We start from the raw sequence: 9,173 nt of genomic DNA on the forward strand, positions 1-9,173 counted from the left end.
TCAGGTTTCTTACTTTCGATTGTGGAATGACAAGTCTATTTTGTGGCGGCGTGAAATGAACCATGGGCAGCTACTGCTGTCTCATGTCTCATAATGGAAGGTTCGCAGCATGGACAATTGGGAATTTCTCCGGCCAGAGGGAGAGCACTTATTTCCAACCCCTGGCTTTAATCAATCAAGGAGAAACTGGAAAATGCTGTAGAGTAATGAATGTCAATTTATGTACATGCTATTGATTTTAGGATTTTAATGCTCTGTTTCCTTATTTCATGTTGACCTTAGAATTATCCGAAAGATTAATACAAAGGTGAATATTTGCAAGACTGGAAGAATCACTTATCTTTGAGACAGCAGAACGGTCAATATTGTTTAGATTTGAAAATATACCTGCGGACATAGGTATACAGGGGTCACTTTAAGTCAAAAAAAGCATTAACACATTTAATAAGAGGCGGCAAAAACGACAATGAAAGCTGAATCTTGGGTCTTGATTTCCAAGCCCCCTTCAGATTTTGCATTTCTCCAAACATTGCGATGAATTTTTCAGCTCAAAAAGAACTGGCAGAATGTGTTTAAAAAGGCATGCATTGGGATAAAATACATTTATTTATTTTTATTTATTTTTAATTAAAGATACTTTATTCTTATTTACACAAGAAAAGAAAAGAAAAGCTCTTACATCACACTCCAATCGATATCTCAACATTTTAAAAACAAAGCTTCATCAGCCTCTTTGCATTATTCTTAGGTTTTCCCTATTCCCCACACTTTAGTGTACTGTTTCCCTTCCTCACGTAGCCACATCATTAATTTATCCATCTCTATTGCATCTAGCGCCTTCAATTAGCCATTCATCAATATCTGTTATTGGTCAGTATTTGGATGGGAGACCACCAGTGAATGCATCACTAACCAGGACTGACTCTGACTGATCCAAATTCATGGTGTTTTCTTAGGCAAGGAATTCTTGGAGATGGGTTTGCCAGTTCTTTCTTAGGATTCCTTACCTAAGAAAACTCTGTGAATTTCATGGAGTCACTATATGTCATCAGGCAACCTGAAGGTATACACACACATACACACATACACTTTAAAAATGCTCAGTTTGGAAATGCTCATGAGAAAATAAGATCAAAAATAGTTATTTAAATGCATTTTTGTGATGATTTTTTAAAATAAAAAACTGATTAATTGAGAAATCTGTTGGAACAGATCTGTGAATGAACCCATGAAGTAGCTGAATCAAAACTCTTGACTTTAATTGTATGTATTTAAACATCCTGAATGTGTCTAGTATCATACACATTTGGCATATGCGCTGACTGTGGCACTGTTTGTTTGCCAGCATATACCTTTATTTTTTTCTTTTGTAATTCTTTCTTAACATCCACAAATGATTCCCATTTGAAACTCACTTGCTATTCTTTCATCTGCCACCCTGTTCTGCTGCTGTGAGAGGACTTAGGAAACACATACAGAATGTGCTGTTTGCTCAGAGGGCTTCTTGTTGATCTCCGCTGTGTATTTGTACAGAAAATCTCTAGAGTATTCTCATGTTTCTTCCCTGAACATACAGTTATAGGATTGAGCAGGAAAAATGTTGCTAGACAAAAAAGACAACTACGACATAAGCTCCTTTTTTTTTCAAAGCCACATCTACTTCAAGCAGCATGACTAGTACAATAAAGGGGGGGGGGTCTTCCCTTGTTGCAACAGGGTTTTACAAATGAAATCACAATTCTTCCTGAAATTACTAGTGCACTTTACTCTGCAATCAATTTACTCCATTTTCAATACAGAATTTGACAAGAATGATTTGTTTATGCTGTCACATAAATCAGTCTCGGTAAATTAGGCCTGTCAAAGTTACTTTTTCAGCACAATACTGTGTGCTGCATTTTCGACACCTGTGCATTTGGGAAGCATGTTGTAAATAGCCCGAAAGGCTAGCTGGAGCTAGATCTTTAGGACAATCATATGGCACAAAGCATCTAGGCTTCAGGGTTTTTTTTTTCTCAATTGTAAATACTCTCCACTGGAATCAATTCGTTTTACTATTGACTTCACTAGCAGTGGGGCTGTACCTCTCATGTCGCAAAGGTCTATGGGTAGGCCTACACTGGCCAGAATACTCCAGGCTTCTTCCAGAATATTCTGTCCCTGAACCTGCCCAAAATTTCCACATTACCTGGGCACTTCAGAGCAACACTAGGCGACTGTCTACACACATGTTCCACTGTGCCCCCACTGATGCAAGTTGCTCCCTCTGAGGCCAAAAATTAGATACCCAGCATCAATCCCATGGCTGGACACCTTATTCTGATCCCAGAGGAAGGACTGCAGTGTGCAACGCTGTGCAAACAGCTGCCTAGTGTCACTCTGGAGTGCTCTGGACTTTCATGGAAGATCAGGAACAAAAGATAGATTTTTAAATTTTGCTTTAATACTGGGATGTCCCAGATTCTCTGTGGATCAGCCCATTCCACGTGAAGATGGTTTGCAATTGAATCAAGCCTTTGGCCCTGTGTCATGAAGACAAAGCAGCATGAGGGCAGGGGGAAACCAGTTGTGCCCATGTAGACATGCCCTAAGACTGGATTAACCATTGCACCATGTGCTCAGGTGGGGTGGGAAATAGGTTTGGAGAAGTGGCGAGACATTTGTTCAGGTGCTACCACCACCAAAGGCCCCATCACCTCACAGTCTCTGCATTCTCACTTTGAGCAGAACATCTAAGGACAACAGAGGCAGAGTGACAGCATGCTGAGTTTTCATATTTTGGTTCTTTGAGGTTCATGGCCCATGGAAGATATCTTGCCTAATGACCTCTCTCCCCAACCCTACATCCAGCATTGATCTATACAACATAGAGAGTTAATTAAAGTGGGGCTTCTCTGGTGATTAGAACATTATAATAATGTTGTCAACTGGCCAACCGAGTCATTAGGTGGTCCATTCTTTTGGCAACCATCATCTGGGTACAAGTTTCAGTGAGCAAACAAATGAACATTTGTTGATAATGAAGACCCAGATTTCACCATTTGCACAATAATAGAAGTATTAGTGGAGGAAAAGAAAGGGTAGGTGTTTGCTTCAGACTCCAGATGCTCTGGGTTTTCAGGAAGCAGCTCCGATATTGGGGACTGGTGACAAGCAGAAAGTGGGCTACAAAATAATATATATATTTAAAAAAAAAAGAAAGCTGAACAAATAATCAGCGGAGGAGAGGTTGCTGAACAAATACAACACAAAGCAATAACTCACAGGATATAATGATGCTAATAACTGCTCCAAATCCAACCTCTTCCTTAATCTATTTGGCCCTCAGCTTTTCATTTGCTGCTTTTCAATTCAGCCCACCCACCTCTTTTGAATTTGACCCCCCCCCCCTCTTTCTTCTGGAAAGTGAATGGCATTCAGCACTTAAGAGACCTTCATGATAGAGTTCATTTGATCAAGGCAGGCCCAATTTACGACTCTTTCTCCCCAGAGCCTATTTACTTTGCTAGGATTATGATTTGCTGTTGTAATATTGAAACGTCAACAGAAGAAGCCAATGAAAAAGGCGCTTGATTGATGGTACCCTGCGCCTCTCGAAGAGCATCGCTTTATCAACATCACAGATGATCTTATCCTTTTCAGCCAAAGGGACCATTTGTGAAATCATAGTGCAAGCAAAAGATTTTTTTTAACATTAACACATGAGTGCATTTTTGAAACTGGACAAGTAGGAACATTCACATTCCTGGTGGAAACCTTCTGATTTGCACAACTTCTTTAAATGTTGAAATTTAAACACTGAATTAAAAATAGAAATGATTTTTAACATTTAAAATCCATAAATATCTGATCTGAATTAAGGTTCCTTTTTAAGTAATAATTATTTTTCTTAAGTTTTGATTTTTTAAAAATTATTTTGGAAATCACTCAGTTATAACATAACTAACTAGGAAATTTGGACACCAGTGGTAGATGTTTCTATGGCTGAAATTGTGCCTCTGCTCTCAGGCCTGGTTTTTATGCTTCTACATTGTTCTACCAACTAGTTACTTATGGCTGCTGTGATCAAAACCGTATGAGAATGAGGGAACCACCATAGAGTGACAAATGCTGTGGCTTGCCGTGGTGTGTCTCAGCCATTCCTCTTGAGTCCCCACTCTAATTTATTTCTCTTGGAGGACAAGGCTATGTGCGCATCACACAGCAAGTCCTGCACCAGTTGTTCAGGTATAGTGGAGCCCCTGTTCCTTTGCCATTGTTGAAGTAAGAAGTCTGCTTCTGTACATAGAAAGGAGGAGGGTGTCATATTGTTTTTGCCTGAGTCACCAAAATATCTTACACCTGTATTGAGAGGTATATTAAAAACTACAAATCCCAGAATTTCATACCATTGAGCCATGGCAGTTAAAGTGGTGCATTAATTCTGCAGTGTACATGTTTCCTCAGACTGTGTTTTCTCTGCTCCTGGTGACCTGTTCAAGGTTAAAATTTCTCCTAGGGAGTCTTCATTTGACCTCAGGAGTTTATCCCCAGTTCAAATCAATGAATATCCTTTAATTCTCTTCACCAAGGACTTGTGTCAACTAAGGTAAAACTTTTATTTTCCATTTCACTCACCCATCATGTAATCTGAATGGTCATAAGACCACAAGGATACCCCCCACTTAGGGTCTGATGAAAAATCCATCAAGTCTACCATCTTCTTACTCACAGTGGACATTCCTGGAAGAAACCCAGAAGGAGGACATGGCCAACAGTCCTTTCCCCTTGTTGCTCCTGAGCAGCTAATGCTGTGATATATTGCCACTGAATATGGAGAGTCTGTATAGTCAACTTGACCAGCGGTCATGAAAATGCAAAACTAACAAAGTGTGGTGTCATGATTGAAGCCTCAAGAAAAGCTCATTCTCTCTACACCTCACTCTCACAGATAGGTACTGTAATTTACTTAGCACCACATGTATACCAACCTATTGCATAAAATACTGGAGTAAATTTTCAGCTTCCTCCAAAATACATGGTGGCATTTCCACTATCTTCACAAGGAGCTTGATCGTGCCCTTGGTGGTCATGTGTGGGAGCTGAATAGCCACACTATGGCTCTAATGTTTCCAAAGGAGCAATTATAGGCTACATGGTTAATAATCCATGCGCTAAAGAAGGATTTACAAGATGGCCTATAACAGCTCCTCAGGTGGCCATTACTGCCTGGGTTAATAATATGTGTTTTCAAGATTAGTGGTGATACCTCAGTAAAGAACATGTCTACCTCAGAGCCTTTACTGACACCCAGCTAATGGTATGCATGCTAAATAAATACAAAACAAAATTTAAAAGCCAAATGTAAGTAGCAGAGAGATACAGGTAAATAACTTTTGTGTAAAGCAAAGGATGCCCAAGATCTCTTGCTATGTTACAGAAGATCTGAACTCTTGAAATAAATAATAGCTCAAATAACAGACACAGACTTACAGGTGAACATGCCATGAATCTGGAAGAGGACATGAATGAAATTCAGATTTTTAATAATGCTTCATTTACTCTTATTTAATACTTATCCCTACAAATGTACTAGAAGTACTACAGATCACTGCAGCCATATGTGAACTCTCTATGAATCTAAGAACCAACGCTAGATTCATTTGGCATGGTCTAACTCTTACATGCATAAAGAGTCCAACAAAGTACATAGCCTGCAGAAGACACTGGGTCTTATACCAGGGAGGAGCATTTCACTTTAACCAGCCAGTGTAGCATTGCAGGGTCTAAGAACCCTTCTTCAGTGCTGATCCCACTAAAGTTTCCACAGCCTTTTGCTCTAGTTGCCAGCAAACCAACATTAAGAAAGTCCAGCAGGATGAAATAAATGTGGTTAGTGCCTTCACACCTTGGCTCAGTCAACATCTTGAAATGGCTACTCAGTAGTAACAAGGCTAGTGACTGAACTGAATTAGCCAGTCATTGGGGAGAATCTGTATATTGGGAACATGCCAATTGCCCTTGGTTTGAGACTAGAGAGAAGAGAATTGAGCAATTGCATCTGCCAAGACCCAACATTGTCGCATTGGCAATGATGAGGCAGAAGGAGTCCAAGCATACTGAGCATTAAGGAAAAGGTAGCCAGACATGTAAGATGTTATACTTCTTGCTGTTGCTTCTTGATTACAGTCGACCTTCCATATCCATGGATTCAATCCATGGATTCAAGCATCCAGAACTTGAAAATATTCAGAAAAATATATAAATTCCAAAACGCAAACCTCAATTCTGCCATTTTACATAAGGAACACCATTTTACTATCCATTTAATGGGTCTTCAACATCCATGGATTTTCATATGCACTGGTGGTCCTGGAACCAAACCCCAGCAGATACCAAGGGCCCACTGTAGTTAACTCTTAGATGGTTGCATATGACTTTCCCTCACCTAAGCTGAACCTAGGGAAGATCCCTTTGATTTTAATTCTTACTATAATTTTTCAAATTGTTTTAATTTTGTGAGCTGCCTTGGATCCCATTCTGGGGAAATTAATTAAATTTAACACACAAGATACACACACAAACACACATGCACTGTGTTTAGGTTCTTTTTAAGACCAAGCCTCTATTTGTGCTGATACCCACAGATTGCATTGGGCATTGGCTCCCCAGTATTTGTCCACCACATGCCCCTAGCTGTTTGGGAAACGCATCCCCTGCCCTTCATTTGTCTGTTCATTCATTTATTTCTGCTCGTGTAGATTACATGGAGCATTCTGGGGGGACTCAGTTGCAGTGTCAAGTGATTTTAAGCTCAGCCAGGATTGAGAGATGGGGGGGGGGGGGAGGAAAGTTAATTTTTCTAGTTCCTGATAATGTTCTGTAGAGCCCTGAAGCAAAACCACTCTGCAATTCCTGTTTTCTGCAGTTCTGTCAGGCTGGGGGATGATGCCGAAGCAGGCTTTCCCTCCATCTCTCTCTCTCTCTCTCTCTCTCTCTCTCTCTCTGTGTGTGTGTGTGTGTGTGTGTGTGTGTGTGAAGAAAGTCGAGTGAACAGTCCTCACTCCAAGAATGCCTCCCAGTGTGTGACTAATCAACCCCCACAAGGCTTCATACTTGTTTATTCCAGTTAGACTCTTCTGGTTCATATCAAAACACAACAGCCAGTTCTTTTAATTCATCTCCATTTTCTGAAGTGGCAAGTGAAGCAAATGTCTCGATAAAAATGTTCCTTTTATCGCTGGATGCCACCATGACCAAATTTCCTTTTCCAGAATAACAGATGACTTTGTATATGTGTGTGTGTGTACGAAAGAGAGAGAGAGAGACTTGTGCAGAACTGTAATAACATTGATGCTGTTGGATGCACATTTTAATCAAAATCCCCCCCATGAGCCTTTAGTGGTACACACCGACTCCAACACACAAGGTTTGCTACAGCACCCTTGCCATGAAGAGTATTGCTCCATTCATAACATAGCATGGAATTAATTTACGCCATAGACCTACCCATGGAGATGCTTCAAATTGGATTTAAATTAAGTTTTACTCTAAACACATACATGCCAGTCATGACAAAAAAACATGACAAATTAGCTCATTCCATATCTGACATATCATATGGGATCAGCTTGAGCTATGGCTTACAGCCTCAGGCTGGTTTTACAAAGGTCAGGTATTGAAGGAACTGGCTTGCTTATACACACACATGAAAAAAAAAAACACACACACACACACACCATCAGCTGATTGATTTACACTACTATATCAAAGAGTCAAATAGATAACAAAATGTGAATAGATCGAAAAGCACATTTCATTTAAGCAGGCCATACTTGAATAGGATAAACTACAGATGGAATAAATATATTTAGACATTTCAGAAATCAAAATAGCTTAGTACTGGGAAGGATCTTGGTAGCTTATCACATTTGCAATAGAATAAAATAGAATCCAACAATGTTTTTTTTTAATTGTATCTATCTGTTCTAATGGGCCGACACACTATTTATTATTTATTTTATTACAGTATTTATGTTTTGCCCTGTATCACAACATCGCAAGGCAGAAAAACAGATAACATCCACTTTTAAACAATTTTGAACAGTTTAAATTTAAAACAATAAAGTGAAGAAAAATTGGGAAATGTCTAAAAATAGGTGAAACAATATTACAATGAAGATTGATTAAAGCAGCATGAATCCAGTGGCAAAAATCATTAGATTGCAAAGGCTTTGGTGCTGGAATAAAGCCAGTGTTGATGCCTCTAAGTGGAAGGACCTTCTACAACTGGTTCCTCCGTCCATAGCAGAGAAGGTCTTCTCTCATGTCCTTCTGCAATGTATTGCTCCTACTGCTGGGAAACAGAGGAGGACCCCTAAAGTCCTGAGTCTTTAGATGGGCACATATGGAGAAGGATATTCCTTCAGTTATTGAGGTCTCCCATTGTCAAGGGCAGTCTTTTCTAAAATGATGGTCCATGGACCAATGCTGATCCCTGAGCTATCAGCTATTGGTCTTGGACATGTTTCCAGGAAAGAGAGAAACAACTGTAGCCTATGTGCCCAAAGATGCTAACAAAAAATAGTCAGCCCCTCACAACTAATAGCTTGAGATGCACTGTTTTAAGTCTTTAAATATCATCACCTTCAATTCAAACTGGAAGTCCATTGGCAGCCAGTGTAATTTATTTAAACCATATTATTTGGTAAATCTTGCATCCAGCAATTTAGCTGTTGAATTTTGCACTAGCTGAAGTTTCTGAGTTGACTTCAAGAGGAGCCCCACATGGAGCACAACGCAAATTCTGGTATCAGAACAGATTTGTCATTCTTGGAATTCACAGTTTCAGCTTAGAAAAGCGTCTGTCTCTGCATTCATTCGTGTTGCAAAACCGAGTAGGCAATATTTAAATAAGCAACTTCGACGTGATAAAAAGAAACAAAAGCAAATACAAAGGGGGGAAAAAACCAAGCAGTCCAAATGCCTGGGTAAATACAAAAGGTCTGAGCTGGAATTGAAACAATTGTGATGTTTGTGCCAGTCACTCCTCCATGAAGAAGGCATTCCCCCATTCTTGAGTGCCACAGCTGCGAGGGCTTTCTCCAACTGGAAAAGAACTTCTTCTCCCTTTCTTAGAGATGGGCTGCGGTAGAGAAAAGTGCTTCTGAAAGTGTCAGGGTCCAAAGCAGTTT

The sequence above is a fragment of the Sceloporus occidentalis genome, unplaced genomic scaffold (assembly GCF_023333645.1).
Source record: "Sceloporus occidentalis isolate IW3139 unplaced genomic scaffold, rSceOcc1.0.p SCAF_8, whole genome shotgun sequence".
NCBI classification, from domain to species: Eukaryota; Metazoa; Chordata; class Lepidosauria; order Squamata; family Phrynosomatidae; genus Sceloporus; species Sceloporus occidentalis.